This window comes from Schistocerca nitens, chromosome 7, assembly GCF_023898315.1.
Source record: "Schistocerca nitens isolate TAMUIC-IGC-003100 chromosome 7, iqSchNite1.1, whole genome shotgun sequence".
Lineage (NCBI taxonomy): Eukaryota > Metazoa > Arthropoda > Insecta > Orthoptera > Acrididae > Schistocerca > Schistocerca nitens.
The window spans coordinates 344,749,330-344,768,759 of record NC_064620.1 but is presented as its reverse complement, the minus strand read 5'-3'; the positions used below and the strand labels follow the sequence as shown (position 1 = coordinate 344,768,759).

At 42.9% G+C, this 19,430-nt stretch overlaps 1 protein-coding gene across 2 annotated transcripts in view; it reads left to right on the top strand.

Moving 5' to 3' along the window:
• The first annotated feature begins 9,352 nt into the window (after positions 1–9,352).
• The window catches only part of LOC126194805 (sodium-coupled monocarboxylate transporter 1-like), a 196,175-nt gene continuing 186,097 nt past the window's right edge, over positions 9,353–19,430 (top strand). For both annotated transcript variants that reach the window (XM_049933119.1, XM_049933118.1), the window contains exon 1: positions 9,353–9,482. The gene's annotated coding sequence lies outside the window, so the exon portion shown is untranslated. The remainder of the gene's footprint in view (positions 9,483–19,430) is intronic.

Sequence of the window (19,430 nt, the reverse complement as noted above, 5' to 3'; positions counted from 1 at the left end):
CAAACCATTGCACACGCAAATTGAAGAGCCTGCTGAGACAGTGTAACCAAATGTGCTCTTCGTTTGGTTTACTAAAATTGAAAATACGAGTAATGCAAGCATTGGATGTGGGACTAGTGAGAATCGAATCAGCTAAAGGACGAGCAGTATTTTGCACCATAATCTGTGCTGTAAGTATAACTGACAGTAATTGTATCAGGTGGGCTACTCTAATTTGAGTGTGCAATGGGCTGACTGGCTAACTTCAATGTTAATTAACTCACAAACAGAGCAACGTTTCGAATTTTTTTCTTAACCATTATTTCTCAGCGCGACATACCCTGCAACATCCTTACAAGCTTTTCAGCCTGTTTCTGACCACGCTATGTACATACTATTATAAACAAATCATACATGCACATATACATTCACACACACACGCACACACACACACAATTTACAAATCACACACTTATCATCATGACGTGACAGTGCAGTCTTCAGCTATGACATAGCACATGCTATACAGGTCATTCTGATTGAGAATTTGTCTGGTACACCACATGCAGAGGAAGAGGAGGTGTATTATCTGTGTCATTCATGTGAAGTAATAGTCAAACCTAAGAGTCCTTGTGGCCACACACCACACAACTTTGGGCCACCTTAGGGTGGCATGTGTCTGTGTATGGTATGCACACATTTCTAAAAGGCGACCTATAACCTACAAATTTTGCGATCTATTTGCGTCGTCTTTCATCAAGCCAATAATTTTATTGTTTGCCAGCATTACACCATATCAGATACATATCCAGATAAGTTGAATGGATGAAAGTGGCATCTTCTTACTTCATATGGATTGCAGCCCTGCATCCATTAAATGAAATAACTTTGGGTCTTCAAAATAAGTTTTGGGAAGCTAATAATTAAACTGTGGAGTTTTAATAGGGCCAATACAGACATACGTACATAAACAAGTTTTGTCAGTTCTACTGAAACCTTCTCCAGAGGTGCATATTCATTATTGAAGATAATATGCCACTTGTAATTTAGTCTGGCAATCGATTGTCTTCCACCACAATGCCCCTTCCAATGAATGAGTAAATAAAAATTGTATAGTTTCTAACATTTTGCACTGTTTTTCCAAAAGCTGAATTATTCATTAACTAGTAAAAATCTTTAACAAATGAATACATCATGGAAGTCTTCCCTATGGTATTTTTGTCAGTGTTCAACAAGGGAAGCTGACTGAATGCAATAATGTGAGTGACTCTACTCATATGCAACCCCAACATGAGACATTGCTGGAGGTTTCAGTAATGTAGTATATACTTCGTTTTTGCCACCAGCATTGTCAGCAACTTGAGTGGGAACGATTTTGCGGAACACAGTGCTCTGAACTTAGTGCCAAATCACTGTGCGTGTTATCCAGTCTGTTAGGGTGCATCAGGTATACCTCCAAAGCATCAGAATCAGCCACGACAGTTGAGAAATGACCTAATCTTGAGAGGCCGCAGGCCATTCTTTCACTTTAATGGGATTGTCAGTCAGATTGTCATTACAAGCGTAATGTAGACAGTATCTTTAGTAGACCTGTTTCATGTTTTAAGTTTCTGCCAATAAATTGCAGTCTTTGGTTCGCTTCCCTCACAACATTATCTCTGTCAGCGTTCCAGTTTAAGTTATTAGTAATTGTAATCCCTAAAGTATTAAGTTGAATTCACAGTCTTTAGATTTATGTGATTTATCGTGTAACCGAAACTTAGCGGATTCCCTTTGGTACTCATGTGGATGACATGACACTTCTCGTTATTTAGATCAGTTGCCACTTTTCGCACCACTCAGATAGCCTGTCTAATCATTTTGCAATTAGTTTTGATCATATGACGACTTCACAAGACCGTAAATGACAGCATCATCTGCAAACAATCTAATAGAGCGTGGGGTATCTCCTAAATCGTTTATATTGTCACGTAGAAGAAGGTGTAATTAGATGAATGATGGACACTGACTTCACTTAACGAAGGTTTATTCAGCACTTGCAAATACAGGATATCTACCTCTAAGTACTCATGTTGGCAGTTGTTCTTGGTTTGAATTCTGGAATATTTAATTCGTCTTCCTTGGTGAAGGAATTTCGGAAAATTATATTGAGTAACTCTCCTTTAATGGCTCTGTCATCAGTAGTATTACCTTTGTTATCGCGCAGCTAAGGTATTGATTGTATCTTCCCACTGGTGTTCTTTACATTCGACCAGAATCTCTTTGGATTTTCTAGAAGATTTTCAGACAGAGTTTCGTTGTAGAAACTATTAAACATTTCCAACCTAAATTTTACGCTGCTTTAGAAAAAAATTAAAACGTTATTTTTGCCTTGTAAATTCTTCTAGCAACACATTATTATGATTTCAAAGTTTTTTTGAATTAGTGCAAATTTTTTCTCTTCCGAGTGCATATCATTATCCTATTGGTGCTGCCATCTAGTGATCCAATTTGCACACTAGAACCCAATGGTGCTGCGTGGAACGAGTGGACTTTAGTGAATGTTGCACAAATATCTGAAACCTGTAATGGGTCCCAGTGTGGAAAGTATTAAAAGTAGCTCGCTCTAAGTTTGGAGCTTCTGTCAAACTGTGCCAATCTTGAGAGTTTTGCGGTCTTTTAAATTTGGTATGCTTTTATCGTTGCTTCTCCACAGTGCTCTGACATGTTAAGTGTAACATAGGGGATCACTACGATCTCCTATTAATTTATTTGATGTATGTCTCCCAATAGCCGTCTATACTATTTCTTTGAATTTAAACCGCATCTGGTCTTCGCTTACATATTCAGACTGGAAGGAATGGAGACTCTTCAGAAGGACTCATGCGAATTTTTATCTGATTTTTTTTAAATAGAGGTATTTTGCATTTGTTTTTGGTCGGTTTGGATTCAGAAGGATGTAGGTTGCAGTAAGTACTGGGAGATGAAGAAGCTTGCACAGGATAGAGTAGCATGGAGAGCTGCATCAAAACATTCTCAGGACTGAAGACCACAACAACAACAACATGGATGCTATGGCTCTCAGTCTCGCTATAACGACCTTGTGGTCGCTAATTCCTGAATCGTCTTGATGCTGCCTATTTGTTCAGGATTATTTGCTGCTAAGAGATCAAGTATGTTTTCGCAACCGGTTACCCGTCGACTCGGCTCCTGAATTAACTGTCCAAAATAATTTTCTGAGAAGGATTCAGAACGATTCTGGACGACGTTTTATGCCTACCTACGCCTTTGAAGCTGTATTTCGGCGACATATCGAGGGTATATTGAAGTCACCACGAATTATAACTGTATGAGTGGGGTACCTATTTGAAATGAGACTCAACTTTTCTTTGAACTTTTCAACAACCGTATCATGTGAATCATGCGTGGTGGTGGTGGTGATGGTGGTGGCGGTGGTCGTGATGGTGGTGACGGTGGGGTCGGTAAAAATACCTAATTACTCGTTGATTCAGGTTGTCAAACATAACCTCTGTCCAGGCTAACTCACATAGATTATCTACTTCGATTTCACTACAAGGTAAACTACTTCTGACAGCATAAACACTTCACCGCCAACTGTACTTAATTTATTATTTCTGAACACGTTTAGGTTCCTTATTAAAATGTCAGCTGAACTTATTTCCGGCTTTAGCCATCTCTCTGTATCTGTAATAACTATTTGAGCTTCAGTGGGTTCTACTAGCTCTTGAAGCTCTGTTTTTTTCTAACATAGCTATGGCAATTTACAACTACAATACTGATTGTTTCTAGGTCTACTTTCCTGTATTTTTCCTGCACCCTTTTAAACTGATGCCCTTTCTGCAGTTTCGCGAAACCCTCAAACCTCAAAAATTGCTCAGTCCAGTCCACACAGTCCCCTATACCTGTGTAGCCACTTCTTGCGTGTAGCCATTTTTATAGATGAAAAATGGAAAAGAAGGATGGATTTTTATACTGCGTAAATGAAGAAACGTACCAATAATAGGTAAAGTAGGCACATTTGGTGATATAACTTTAAATGAAAATGGGAAGACATTAAGAAATTTTGCTACATTTAATCAGCTAAAAATTATAAACTCCTTCTTCAGGAAGGACTTAAATAAAAAGATACCATAGTGAATCCTTGGTGAGATTCATTGCTAATACCGAACATGATTCAGACTTCTGAAACCTATGAATAAAATGGAGAAATATACTGCAAACATTAATATAATAACGGAAAATCAATGGATAAACCATTAAAAAATTCATGGTATAATGGAGATAGTGAAGAAAGTTATTCCATAAAACCTGATAAAACTCCGTAGTTCAAATAGACTCATAAAATTTAAAAACACCCCTAAATGTAACAAATGGTTCAAATGGCTCTGAGCACTATGGGACTTAACTTCTGAGGTCATCAGTCGCCTAGAACTTAGAACTAATTAAACCTTGCAGAAACCATTTTAGAATTTTGCTTCCTCCATTTCTTAAATATATGTTGGAAGAACTGTTTTGTACCTGAAGAATGGAACACAGCTAAAATTATTCCGTATTTTAAAAATTCAATAGGAAAGTCGCAGGAAATTTTAGAGGAATAAATTTACTAAATGCAAGATGTAAAATGTATTGGAAAATTCTTAAGCAAAGGCTACAAACATCGCTGATGCCATAACCTCAGAAGAGCAATAAGGCTCCAGAAAGGGACGTTAACGTAACGATAATATATTTATAATAACCCAAATTACTGAAAAACGTCAGGAATTCGGCGTAGAAACACAGTATCATTTACTGATTTTGAGAAAGCCTTTGACAAGGTAAAAATACCCCTTTTTTGGAAAATATTGCAAATAAAAGATTTTCCTAGACGCCTTTTAAATATAATAAACAGCCTATATGTAAATACAATTACAGTTAAAAGTTCGGGTTCGAAAATGTTGGATGAAATTTTAGTAAATCAAGGTGTTCATCAAGGGAGCAGTCTACTACCCACTTTATTTAATTTGCACATCGACGACCTAGTTATGAAGTCAAAAGATGAAATACACTTAGAATAAAAATACGATCTAGTGTTCCATTAAATACTCTGTTATATGTCGATGACCAGATCATTATACAGGAAACGGAAGATAATTAACAAAGCGCAGTAGATTGATCCAAAACACAATATATTACAATTTAACTATATCTGCAAATAAGACAAAGATAATGGCTTTCAAGGAAAAGAATCCAGTCAGATCGAAAATAAAAAATGAGAAAATCTTAGAGAAAGCTTCCCATTTCAGTTATCTAGGATGTGATATTAGCTTTAACAGTGACAAAGACATTGAGAAGAAGGTTAACAAATACCAAGCTATCTGCAGAACAATTGTAAGAACTCTGGAAACAAAAACAGGAATATAGACGGAAATGAAATTCTATAAAATTGTGACTGTAACTACTCTTGTACATCGTCCCGAATCATGGACAGTCACAAAAAAAGGAAAGTCACGTATACAAGCAACAGAGATCGATAAAATAAGGTATGAAACAATAAGATCAAATTGAAAAATGTTTTCAGTTAATCACGAGATAGAATGACAGAAAATAGATTAAAAAAAAAAAAAAGATAGTGAATTATCGGTCGGCTGGAAAGAGAGAACTAGGCAGACCTCATAAGAGATGGATGGATGGATAATTACAACACCTAATCTTTGCAAGGAGATGATGGTGATGAACGTAGCGCTACACAATCAGTTCTCGCCACGAACTTGGCGACGGTGTTTGGTTTCCATTCTGTACACTGTAAATCCCATTTGTATTGTGTATTGAACCAAGGACCTAGAAATGACGGAGAGTCTTCGTCCCGCCGCAGCCCTCAGTGGTTCACAACCCCACAACAGGCCACAGCAGTCCACCCACCCCGCCGCCGCCCCACACCGAACGCAGGGTTACAGTAATTATGATATACTCGTATGTGGAGACAGTGTTTGCTTAGCAATCATCGACATAGTGTAACTGAGGCGGAATAAGGGGAACCAGCCAACATTTGCCGAGACAGATGGAAAACCGCCTTAAAAACCATCCACAGGCTGGCCGGCACACCGGACCTCGACGCAAATCCGCAGGGTGGATTCGTGGCACGGCACGCCTTCCAGCTCCGGAAGCAGTGCTTAAGACCGCGCGGGGCGGGCCTAACATCGTATTTGCTTGTCTGTAAAACTGATTCACCACCCCTCCATAACAAGCGAGAAGTTGAGCTGAGAACGAATATTATATTATTGTGGAGAAAGACATTGACGAATGTCAGGAACAATACGGGAGCATAATATGCGACACTGAAGAATTACTATATTAATGTATTTTGTTTCTGATAAGTGTTTGACTAAAAGTTTAGCCTTGTTTGATACTTGTGTTATCTCTACTCTTTGCAATCTGCCTGATAGATATGATCGGAACCAGTCATTAGCTACACCTATGATTCCTAATGATTCTATTTGATTAAGTAGAAGTTTACGGAGTTTAAACAGCAAGAACACTTCAGTTGTCAAGAAAGAGACGTTATCAGGGAAGAGTTAGCAACGTCAATGAACCAAACATATTGTCGCAGAAGAAGCTGAGTAGCACCGTCACTGTGGTAAGGCGGTTATGATACTAGACTGTTGCATGGAGGGTCGTCGGTTCAAACTCACCTGAACTGTAAAACTTTAATTTATATATGCGGCTTGAGGACATTCTAGAAGTGTCCACAAATATCAAGAATCATTGTACTGCAATGTTCTGTAACTGTACATATACCGTATGTGTTCTGGCTGGAGGCAGTTCGCTCCGAGCTCTTGTATGTGCAAGTGTCGAATAAACCTGCGTTAAGTGAAGTTAGTGCTCGTCACTCATATAATTACACCTCCTTCTACGTGACATTGTTCTGGTGGAGGCGGTGGGTATTGAAACTTGTGATAGCGCACATTATCGACGTCACAGTGGCTCCCATCAGGCCACGACAGAGCCGCCGTTTACGTGACGGGAAACCAGAGTTCGAGGCATATTCAACAGATCGCAATCTATCGGAGATAGAAGAAGAAGAGGACGTTACGATGACAGGAGCTTTGTGCCACCACCTCGGCTGTATGGATTACCCAAGATCCACAAGAACAACGTCCCACTGAGACCGATTGTTAGCGCTCCTGGATCACCGACATATAAACTGGCAAAACACTTGGCCTCTCTGCTCCAGCCACACGTGGGGAAGACCGACACATACATTAAGGACTCAGGACATTTCATTGAGAAGCTGAAGAAACTGAAACTTGCACCAAACGACATCTTGGTCAGCTTTGATGTTGTTTCGTTATTTACGAAAGTGCCACTCAGTGACGCTCTGGAGCACATCGGTTCCATTTTCTCGCAGGACATCAGAAAGCTCTTCCATGCATGTCTCACCACGAGCTATTTCACGTGGAATGGAGATTTCTACGAACAGCTGGAAGGCGTCGCCATGGGTAGTCCTCTCAGTCCAGTGGTGGCCAACTTCTTCATGGAACAATTCGAAGCACAGGCACTGGACTCGGCGACTTGCAAACCTAAGGTGTGGTACAGGTACGTCGATGATACTTTCGTGGTGTGGAGCCATGGTGAAGAACAGCTCGGTGAATTCCTGAGACACTTGAACAGCCTCCATGCCAACATAACATTTACCATGGAAGTAGAAAAGGACAAGAAACTGCCATTTCTAGATGTGCTGGTCACAAGGGACGGCGAAAACCTGGGACACAGCGTGTATCGAAAACCGACACACACGGACCGATACCTGCACAAACTGTCAAACCACCAACCGAGCCAGAAAAGAGGCATGATTAGTACGCTCGTAACGAGAGCAGGACGAATATGTGAGCCGCAACACCTCAAAAGAGAAATGCAACATCTGGAAACTGTCCTGAGGAGCAATGGGTACTCCAAAGATTATATTAGAAGTGTAACAGAGACAAACACTCGGCGAAGTAAGGAACCAGGAAAAGAAATGTCGGGTACGGCCTTTCTGCCATACATTCCCAGAGTGACGGACAGAATAGGCCGTATATAGCGCAAACATGGCGTAAAGACGATTTTCAAACCGACAAGGAAGATCAAAGAGTGTCTTAGATCGGCGAAGGAGAAAAGAGACCCACTTGCAATGTCGGGAATATACCGTATACCATGCACATGCGGAAAAGCTTATGTCGGAATGACTGGACGATCCATCAACACCAGGATCAAAGAGCATAAGCGACATTGCAGGTTGGGGCAGGTGGAGAAATCGGCCGTGGAAGAGCACGCACTGAATGGGACCGACCACGTAATAAAATTCGCCGACACGGAAGTTCTGTCTGTAGAGAAGCACTATCACACGCGCTTGTTCAGAGAAGCTGTAGAAATACAAAAACACGCGAACAGTTTGAACAAGAAAGAGGAAAGCCTTAAGGTCAACGGATCCTGGCTTCCCGTACTGCAGCCAACGAGCGTCGCAGGTAGCAAGAGGAGAACCGCACCGGAAATGACCGCGGAGAAGCCCTCGGACGTTGGCGCGCCAGGTACATATAGTCTGCGCCCGCGAGCTCGGCTCCAGTTCACCACCGGCAATGGAGGGTGAAGCTTTGACAATGCCAACCACTCGTGCTGGCGAAACGTCAGAAAAATCATTAGATGAACGTCGGCCGAAGAACCCGAGACAGAAGCCAATAGGCAGTTTGTCAACAAGTGGCCACGAAAGCCTTAACAATTTTGTACATGAGACATCCTTCCGGGTTCTCTGGTAACGATGGCCAAGATCTAAACAAGAGGCTGAAGGTATATGAGCGTATAGTCAAATTTAACAAATGGGATGACACCGTGTTGTTGGCTACCGTATTTTTCTACTTGGAGGGCACTGCCAAGCAATGGTATGAGAACAACGAGGAGACGTTCACAAGCTGGGAAGTATTCTAGGCGGAACTGCGCAAGTATTTCGGTGACACACAACGACAGAAGTGCAAAGCTGAACACAAATTAAAGTGCAGGGCACAGCGTCCAGGAGAAACTACAGCATCCTACATTCAAGACGTCTTGGAGCTGTGTAAAATAGTGGATCCTAGAATGAAGGAGGAAGATAAGGTTGCACATTTCATGAAGGGTGTTGCTGAGGACATGTACCAAGCCCTAATGATTTGATTACAGTGTGAAGACATAGGCTTTGGTTCCCGCCTGACGCGTAGCAACTCCTTCCCTCAACGATTATGAAAGGCCGTTGCATGTCACACGTGTGGCGGCGTCTGGAGAAAGTGTGGGAGATCCGTAAGTAAACTGAGCAACCCATCACCAGGACGCTGCATAGACGCGAAAACAAGCGTTATCTGTGTGCTGTCAGCCACGCTGTGCAGCGGATCTCGGAACCAGCTGTCAGTGCGGAGGGCAGACTGATGCGGGTCTGACTGGCTGGAGGCTGCGGCTGGTGGCTGACTGTGTGTGCTAGAAGCGGCCGGACCGACTCGCTCCTGTGTGGCACCGACACCTAGGTACGCTCACTAAAGTGGCACACGTTTCATACGACTTTTCATCCATTAACGTCATTATTACGTTAACGTGTATATATGCATGCCATTTTCTCGCATGATATCCTGCGAACCATAGACGGAGGGAAACAGCCAGTTTCCATATGCTTAGATTTTCGAACAGCAATTGACAGGATGCACCACTGCGGAAGCTACGAGCACACGGAATACGTTCCCAGGTATGTGAATGGTTCGAAGACTTCTTAAGTAACACAAGCCAGTACGTTGTCCTAGACGGTGAGTGTTCATCAGAGACAAGGGTATCGTCAGGAGTGCCCTATTATTCTCTGCAAGCATAAATGACTTGACTGACTGGATGATGAGCAATCTGCGGCTGTTTGCTGACGATGCTGTGGTGTGCGGGAAGGCGTCGTCATGAGTGAGTCTAGGAGGATACAAGATGAGCTAGACAACATTTTCAGTTTGTTCGATGAATGGCAGCTACCTCTAAATGCATAGAGAATATAATTTAACGCAGATGAGTAGGAGGAAAAATCAGTAATATTCGAATACAGCATTACTAGTGAGCTGCTCGATTAAATATCTAGGCTTAACGTTCCAAAGAAGTATGAAATGGAACAAGCATGTAAGGACAGTAATAGGGAAGGCGAATGGTCGAGGTCGGTTTATTGTGAGACTTTTAGGAAATTGTGGTTCATCGCTTATAGGACGCTAGTGCGACCCATTGTCGAGTACTACTCGAATGTTTGGAGTCCCCACTAGGTCGTAAAAAGGAAAACATCGAAACAATCCAGGGACGGGATACTAGATTTATTACTGGCAAGTTCGCACAACACGCAAGTGTTAGGGAAATGCTTCGGGAACTCAAATTGGAATCCTGGACGGAAGGCGACGTTCTTCTCGAGGAACACTACAGAAAATTTAGAGAACGGGCATCTGAAGCTGATCTTTCAACTGCCGCAAACGTACATTTCGCTGAAGGACCACGAAGACTGCAGAGATTAGGGCTCGTACCCAGGCAGATAAATAATCGTTTTTCCCTCGCTGTATTTCCGAGTGGAACAGGAAATAAAATGACTAGTAGTGGTGCAGGATACCCTCCGCCACGCACTGTACGATATCTTGCGTAGTATGTACGTAGATGTAGATTCACGAACCAATTATCAAGACCACAATGATCTAATTCACGTCGATCACCATGGATCCAGAAAACATCGATCCTGTGAAACCCAACTCGTGCTTTTCTCTCATGACATCCTGAAAGCCACCGATCAAGACAGACGCCGTTTTTTATGATTTTCGAAAGATTTTTGACTTAGTACCACATTTTCGCCGGCCAGTGTGGCCGAGCGGTTCTAGGCGCTTCAGTCTGGAACCGCGCGACCGCTTCGGTCGCAGGTTCGAATCCTGCCTAGGGCATGGATGTGTGTGATGTCCTTAGGTTGGTTAGGTTTAAGTAGTTCTAAGTTCTAGAGGTCTAATGACCTCAGAAGTCCCATAGTGTTCAGAGCCATTTGAGCCACACTTTCTCTTATTAACGAAAATACGGTCGAGTGGAATATCAGACAAAATTTGTGACTGGATTGAGGATTTCTCAGTAGGAAGGACGTAGTATCTTATCTTGGACGGAAGTGTTCGACATATGTAAAAGTAACTCCAGGTTTGCCCCAGGGAAGCGTGTTGGGCCCCTTACTATTTATATTATATATTAATTACGTTCCGTACAATGTTAATAGTAACCTCATTCTTTTCGCAGGTTATGTAGTCTATAATGAAGAACTATCTCATTTTTTTTTTACAAATGTTTATTCAAATCTACGAGTGTTGGCCGAAAAATAATGCCTCCGAATTTTTAATGCGTGATCTCTTAAAAATTTTCAAGTAAAATAAATGTTGTTAACATTGTACACTTTAATTTTTAATGTTTACGTATTTATTTGGTTCAAAAATGGCTCTGAGCACTATGGGACTTAACATCTGAGGTCATCAGTCCCCTAGAACTTAGAACTACTTAAACCTAACCAACCTAAGGCCATCACACACATCCATGCCCGAGGCAGGATCCGAACCTGCGACCGTAGCGGTCACGCAGTTCCAGACTGAAGCGCCTAGAAGCGCTCTGCCACTTTGGACGCCTTACGTATTTATTTCTCAACATGGTCAACAGGGCGACTAATACGTTTCTCCTAACAAGAGATCAGTTTGTTGATACCATCACTGTAGAATGTTGACTTAATTGATGGAACCACATCCTCATCATCACTAGCAAAGTGAAGTCCTCGAAAAGGGTTTTTCAAGCTTTGGAACAAGATGAATGTCAGATTGGGGAAAGTCGGGACTGTATGGAGGATGACTGGTGACAGCGAACACAAGTTGTTGGGCAGTTGCAGATGTCACATTGTCATGCTGAAGGAGAGGGTGCTTGATGTGTGGACGAACTCTTCGAATTAGAAATCCGATTACAGCAGATGTTTCTTACGCACCGACACAGTCGCGCCACACGCCGCCATGTTAGACCCTACTTTTCGGAGCCCTCTGGCGCGAGAGGGCTGTAAGTATTAGAGTTTAATAATAAAGATGTACAATGTTAATAACTTTCTCTTTTCAAAAAGCCTTAAGAGTTTTCACATAAAAAATTCGGAGGCATTTCTTTTCAACACGCATTTTCAAGTAAGAGCTTAATGTGGAGCAAAGATTGGCAAGTTGCTTTAAATGATCAGACATGTTAAGTTGTGCGGATCACGAAACTATAAAACTTAGTATCCTATGACTGACGTATCAATAAGTCGCAGTTGGTCAACTCATACACGTACCTGGTTGTAACAATGTTTAGGGATATGAAACTGAACGATCACATAGGCGCCGACACAGGTAAAATACGTGACAGTCTTCGCTTCGTTAGCAGGATTCTAGGGAAATGCAATCAGAGGCTGCTAAAAAATCTCTCGTGCTACCCATTTTAGAACATTGCTCAAGTATGAGGGACCTGTACCAAAGAAGGCCGGCAGGTGATATTGGGAGTATACACGAATGGTGACAGGTTTGATTGACTCACGGAAGAGCACCGTGGAAATGCTGAAAAAAATGCTGTACTATGAAACTCCTGAAAGAAGATGCGAACTACCTCTTGGAAGCCTACTAGGAAAGTTCCAAATGGTTCAAATGGCTCTGAGCACTATGCGACTTAACTTCTGAGGTCATCAGTCGCTTAGAACTTAGAACTAATTAAACCTAACTAACCTAAGGACATCACACACATCCATGCCCGAGGTAGGATTCGAACCTGCGACCGTAGCGATCCCTCGGTTCCAGACTGCATCGCCTAGAACCGCACGGCCGGCCGGCAGGAAAGTTCCAAAAACAGGTGTTAATTGATGACTGTAGGAATATACTAAAACCCTTACGTGGGAATCGCGAACACGAGATTATCTAATTAGAGCTCGTACACAGGCATTTTCGTAAGCAATCATTACCGTGAATGGAACTGGTAGAAACCCTCACATATCATGGTAAGTACCTTCTGCCATGCACTTTACAGTGATGTAGATTTATGTGTAGTAAATTGCATGTTTGGAAGTAAGACGTCCTGTCAGTAAATCTTCACAAATAAATTTCAGTCACACGTAATAAAAACTAAACTTTGGTCATACACTCGGTTATCATAATAATATTAACTAATGAGCGTACTTAATTATTTTACTGCCATGCAGGTTAGCAGTTATCATCCGTTACTCAGTACAAAAACAACGCTATCATTTGTCAGCAAGGACAGGAAAACACCTACCTCTACACCTACATGACTATTCTGTAATTCACCCTTGGCAGGAGGTTCATCAAACCACTTTCAGATTATTTGTCTACCGTTCCACTTTCGAGTGGCACGTAGAGAAAATGACCAGCTAAATATTTTATACTACCTCTTAACTACTATTATTCTATTATGGCCGGCCGATGTGGCCGAGCGGTTCTAGGCGCTTCAGCCTGGGACAGCGAGACCGCTACCGTCACAGGTTCGAATCCTGCCTCGGGCATGGATGTGTGTGATGTCCTTGGGTTAGTTAGGTTTAAGTAGTTCTAAGTTCTGGGGGACTGATAACCTCCACTGTTAAGTCCCATAGTGCTCAGAGCCATTTGAACCATTCTATTATGATGGTCATTTTTCTCTGTGTTGGTAGGTGTCAACAAAATATTTCGCATTCGGAGGAGAAAGTTGGTGATCGAAATGTCACGAAAAGATCTCGCTGCACCAAAACGCCTTTGTTTTACACGGCCCAGTCACATTAATGAGGCCGGCCGCTGTGACCGAGCGGTTCTAAGCGCTTCAGTTCGGAACCGGACTACTGCTACGGTCGAATGTTCGAATCCTGCCTCGGGCGTGGATGTGTGTGATGTCCTTAGGTTAGTTAGGTTTAAGTAGTTCTAAGTTCTAGGGGACTGACGACCTCAGATGTTAAGTCCCATAGTGCTTAGAGCCATCTGAACCATTTTGAACCCCATTAAAGTGACCAAAGCGTCTCGGGGGACGCCGGCAACAGTGCAGTCGTTGTAATGTGGACATGGAGCGATTTATCCGACACCCAAAACGGCATGCTCATTGGCTTTCGGCCAAGTGTGGAAGCATTTCCGAAACGGCTGGTTTGTAGACAGTTCACGTGCCGCCGTGGTTAAAGTATACCGTCCATATCCAAAACCGGCGCCGAGACGACTGCGGTGCATCAAGGGCCATAGATGACAGAGGTGCTGCGGAGATCAGTATTGCCGAATAGACGTACAACTATTGAGCAACTGAACGCCCAGTTGAACTAAGACATTACCGATAGTGTCGCCTAAACGACCGTTCAGCGAACGTTGCCGCGTGCGGGCCTCCGCAGTAAATATCAGGATCACGCACACATCCTGACTGCTGTTCGTCGGCCGCTAAAGCACGCCAGTACCACAACTAGACGCCCGCCGAGTGGCGGCAACTGATCATTCCAGATGTATCACGTTTTTGCTCCATCGGTTAGATGACCATTGGCGTGCACGGCGTCAAAGGTCTGAAAGCAAATCGTTGGAAGGGTCCAGGTCGGAGGTGGGAACGTTATGATCTGCAGAATGTTTTCGTAGCATTCCCTGGGTAGTGTCGTCGTTCTGGAAGGAACCGTGGATCGACACAAGTATGCAACCATCCTTGGGGACCATGTTCACCCCTACATGCGATTTCGTTTCCTTCGACACCAGCAGCACAATGGAACTTGTTCACACAGCTCACAGTGTATCTGCGGCGTGGCTCGAAGAGCTCCGGGATGAGTTTACCGTACGCCCCCCCCCCCCCCCCCCGTGGCCTCCATACTCCCCGGATTTAAGCCCATCCAAGTGTCTATGGGACCGCCTCGATCAGGCTGTTCGCGTCTAGGATCCTCAGCCGTAAAACATAGCGCAACTGCCCACGGTAGTGGAGTCGGCATGGCTCCACGTCCCCATCGGTACCTTCCAGAGCTTCACTGACTTTCTTCCTGCACCTGTCCTAGCCGCCCCTGCTTCAAAAGGAGGTTATTCAGCACTTGACACATTAATGTCCGTGTAATTATTCACATTCCATCTCGCGTATCATATTCGTGACACTCTCTCCCCTGTTCCTCTATAATATAAATCGAGCTGGCTTTCTTTGAACTATTCCGATGACTTTAGTAAATCCTGTCTGGTAAGGGTCCAAGACAGCGAAGGAATACTCCAGAGGAGGACGTGCAGGAGTAGTATTGGCACTCTCTCTTTGTTTCATTTTGTGTGTTCTGCAACTAAAACGTAGTCTTTGGTTCGCCTTCCTCACAACATTTTCTATATACTGGTTTCAATTTTCACTGATAAGCCACTGCCCACCACGAGGTTGGTTGCCGCCTGGTTGCGGGCACGTGACGTGGTAACAAATGTATTTAAGCGGAGCAGACACGGACGGGGGATCACGCTAGCGAATATATGTGCTGCAAATGGGGAAATCCATTGAGGTAAACTATTTTGACAAACGACGGATTATTATTACCTAGAGCCTGTGAACGAGTATCTCCAAAACGGCTAAGCTGGTCGATTGTTCACGCGTTACTGTCATGAGCATTTACGGAAAAAGGTGGAAGGACAGTGAAACTACCATTAGGTGCTGAATGACTGGACGTCCACGACCTTTCGCAGAACGTGGGATTCGGAGGCTTGCCTGCTTGTAAAGTAGGACAGGTAGTGAGTGATCTGTGACATCTCTCCCGAAAGAGCACAATGCTGATGCACGCACAAGTGTTTCGGAGCACACCGTTCATCGTACATTTCTGAGTTCCTCAGGAGACGTCCTCTGTGTGTTCACATGTTTGTCCAAAGACATCGTCAATTACGACAGCAGTGGGTACGAGACCATTGGGATTCGACGACCGATCAATGGAAACGAGTCGGCTCTTCCGATGAATCACATTTTTGCTACGCTACGTCGATGGTCATCTCCACAAACGTCGTCATCGAGGTGAAAGGCAGCTCGAAAAGTACAGAGCGCCACGGACGCAGGCTTGTGGGAGCAGTATTTTTCTGTGGGAGACATCCTCCTGCGCTTGCATGGGACCTGTGTTAGTAACCGAAGACACGCTGACAGCTGCGAACCACCTGCATCCGTTCATGCTTGACGTCTTCCCCGACGGAGATGTCATCCTTCAGAAGTGTAATTGCTCGTGTCTCGGCGTCTCAACCGTGCTACAGTGGTTTGAGGAGCATTATAGTGAATTCACGTTGACGTTTTGTTCACCAAATTCGCCTGATGTAAATCTTATGGAACCCATGGGTCACTATCGGCCTCCATTACTGCGTACGCGAAACAGCAGGCCAATATTTACGTGAATTACATGGCCTGTTCGTAGACATCTAATGTCACGTACCTTCACAAACACACTAAATAACAGTCGAATCCGTGATAGACAGAATCAGTGATGTATTTCGTTCCAAAGACAGACAAACAAGCTATTAAACAGTTGGCCATACTGTTTTGGCTCATCAGTGTAAGTTGTTGGATCCTTTATTGTATTTGATAGAGGAACAAATACTGGTAGCAGTTACTTCAGTAAAATATCTAGGAGTATGCGTGCGGAACGATTTGAAGTGGAATGATCATATAAAGTTAATTGTTGGTAAGGCGGGTGCCAGGTTGAGATTCATTGGAAACGTCCTTAGAAAATGTAGTCCATCAGCAAAGGAGGTGGCTTACAAAACACTCGCGCGACCTATACTTGAGTATTGCTCATCAGTGTGGGATCCGTACCAGGTCGGATTGACAGAGGAGATAGAGAAAATCCAAAGAAGAGCGGCTCGTTTCGTCACAGGGTTATTTGGTAAGCGTGATAGCGTTACGGACATGTTTAGCAAACTCAAGTGGCAGACTCTGCAAGAGAGGCGCTCTACATCGCGGTGTAGCTTACTGTCCAGGTTTCGAGAGGGTGCGTTTCTGAATGAGGTATCGAATATATTGCTTCCCCCTACTTATACCTCCCGAGGAGATCACGAATGTAAAATTAGAGAGATTAGAGCGCGCACGGAGGCTTTCCGGCAGTCGTTATTCCCGCGAACCATACGCGACTGGAACAGGAAAGGGAGGTAATGACAGTGGCACGTAAAGTGCCCTCCGCCACACACCGTTGGGTGGCTTGCGGAGTATAAATGTAGATGTAGATGAATTGTAATTCCTAGGTGTTTAGTTGAACTGACAATTTGTAAATGAGAGTGTGATTTATCGCGTAACTGAAATCCTTTTAGTGCTCATATGAAGGACGTCACACAGACTGTAATTAGACCAGCATTTCATTCCTAGCACAAATGTATAGTAGGTTTTCTTTGTATTACGGTTGGTTGTTTTGGTTTGCCGTTATACCAAGAATTACAATAAATAAATGTATAATTTTCTATTTTAACTATGCATCGTGTGTACGATAACTTGTTATGATTTGAAAATATTAGAAAGGTAGCGTATATGGTACGTATTTAAAGTGCTACTATGGCTACGTGCCTGCCACTTAACTGATTACAATAACAATATTACTCTAGATTTAACATTTCACGAAAACACACTCTCGCACTCCCTCTCTGTCTGTCTGTCTGTCTGTCTGTCTCTCTCTCTCTCTCTCTCTCTCTCTCTCTCTCTCTCACACACACACACACAAGCACGTGCTCATGTTGAGCCACTCGATTACAACATTTGTTTGCTAAGTATAATTCTGCATTTACATGTAAATGTCAACATTATGAACGTGAACAGTCGGAAAGACCCCATTATTGTTTTGTTGTACCACTGGAGACCAAGCACACGAAACAGCCACAACCGTAAAAAATCTAATATGAAACTTCCTGCCAGATAAAAAATTGTGTCGGAAGGATGCCAGAGTGAGACCCGTTTGAAGAATTCTCAGGAAATGTAATTATTCCACCTTCTCCGTTCGATTGCTCGTCAGTCAACAGTTTATATTTTGCAGTGTTAGGTGACTAAGTGTTGCAGTTGTCACAACGCTTTTCCTGGGCAGAGCTGGACTTAGTTCTCCCCCAAAAATATGGACTTAAGTTTACCACGGTTTCCATAAACAGCAGAAGGAAGATGTCGGTGAGGTCCTTATCTCTTTGGTTCCTTACTCCGTGCTTCAACCTTAATGATCTCTTAACTAACGATGGGACGTTAAAAGCTAAAACTCGCCTTCAGAAGTAAAATAATCTCGACATTTGAAAGTAAACTAACTTCTTGGCGACTAAAGATCTTGTTGAATACTAAAAAGCTTAATGAATACTAAAAATCTTCTTGAAATAAAAAAAAACTTCTTGAAAACTAAAAGACTTCCTTAAAAATAAAAAAAAGGCTTCAAAACTGAAAAAAATATTGGAAACTAAAAGCCTCGTGAAAACTAAAACCCTCCTTGACAACTCAGGTTCTCCTTGAAAACTACAATTCTTGTTCAAATTAAAATCGTTCTTTAAGCCAAAACTATGCTTGAAACTAAAAATTTTACTGGAAATGAAAAACTAACGCTGAGTCAATGTGTGTAGATGAGTACTAGTTATGAAGATGGTGGCGTAATCCAGAGGAAATCTGGAAATGTTTCCACTTATTTGTGATTGAGCTTATTTTGCGTTAACCACTCTTTTTAAAGCACACAGTAGAGGTACTCTCCACTGTTTGGATTACTTTTGCATAAGACATAAGTTAAAAAATGTGTAAGAATCGGGACGCAATAATTATTTTTGATCACGAGAAAAAAATCTCCAGGCTGGTATCGATGCATCGTCTTTCGGCATGAAGTCCGGCGCGGTCCTGGTAGTGAGGACCAGCGTTTTCCATGTACAATTCCAGATCGCACATTGTTCTTCGTAGACCACTTAGCCATCGAGGTACTTCTCGTTCTGTATATCATGAAATGACTATGACGGTAAAATCAATAGTCGAACTTATAGGGAACTTACCGGCTGTCGTTCATCTGGTGCGACATTCTTGAGTGCGACAGGAGAATGGGTGGGAGTAATGAATTTATGTGGACATGGGAGAAAAAGGGTGGGGGCGGAGGATCAGGAAGATATCGCGCACTCTGACAGATATCGTAATGTGGACAGCGGAATATTGATTCGAGTTTAGACTCCACGCTCATGGGTTCACTTGTTTTAAGAGAATAGTGCAATATATTGTAGCTTTTTCTACATTTTTCTATTCTAGATTCATACCGCTTAACTTTTATAGATTATTTTCCACTTAGTTTACTTTACATGTGGCAAGGGTCTTATCGACCATACGCCTGCTCTAAGAGCCTCTTCCACTTCTGCCTGTCCAGTGCGCTGTTTGTCCAGTTGCTGCTGCTGTTCATCCTCATTGTGTCGTCCCGAATGTTATCCCGCCATCTGATTCTGGGTCTCCCTCTTCCTCTCGTTCCATCTATTGTTCTGCTGAATGCCATTCTAGGTAGCCTATTC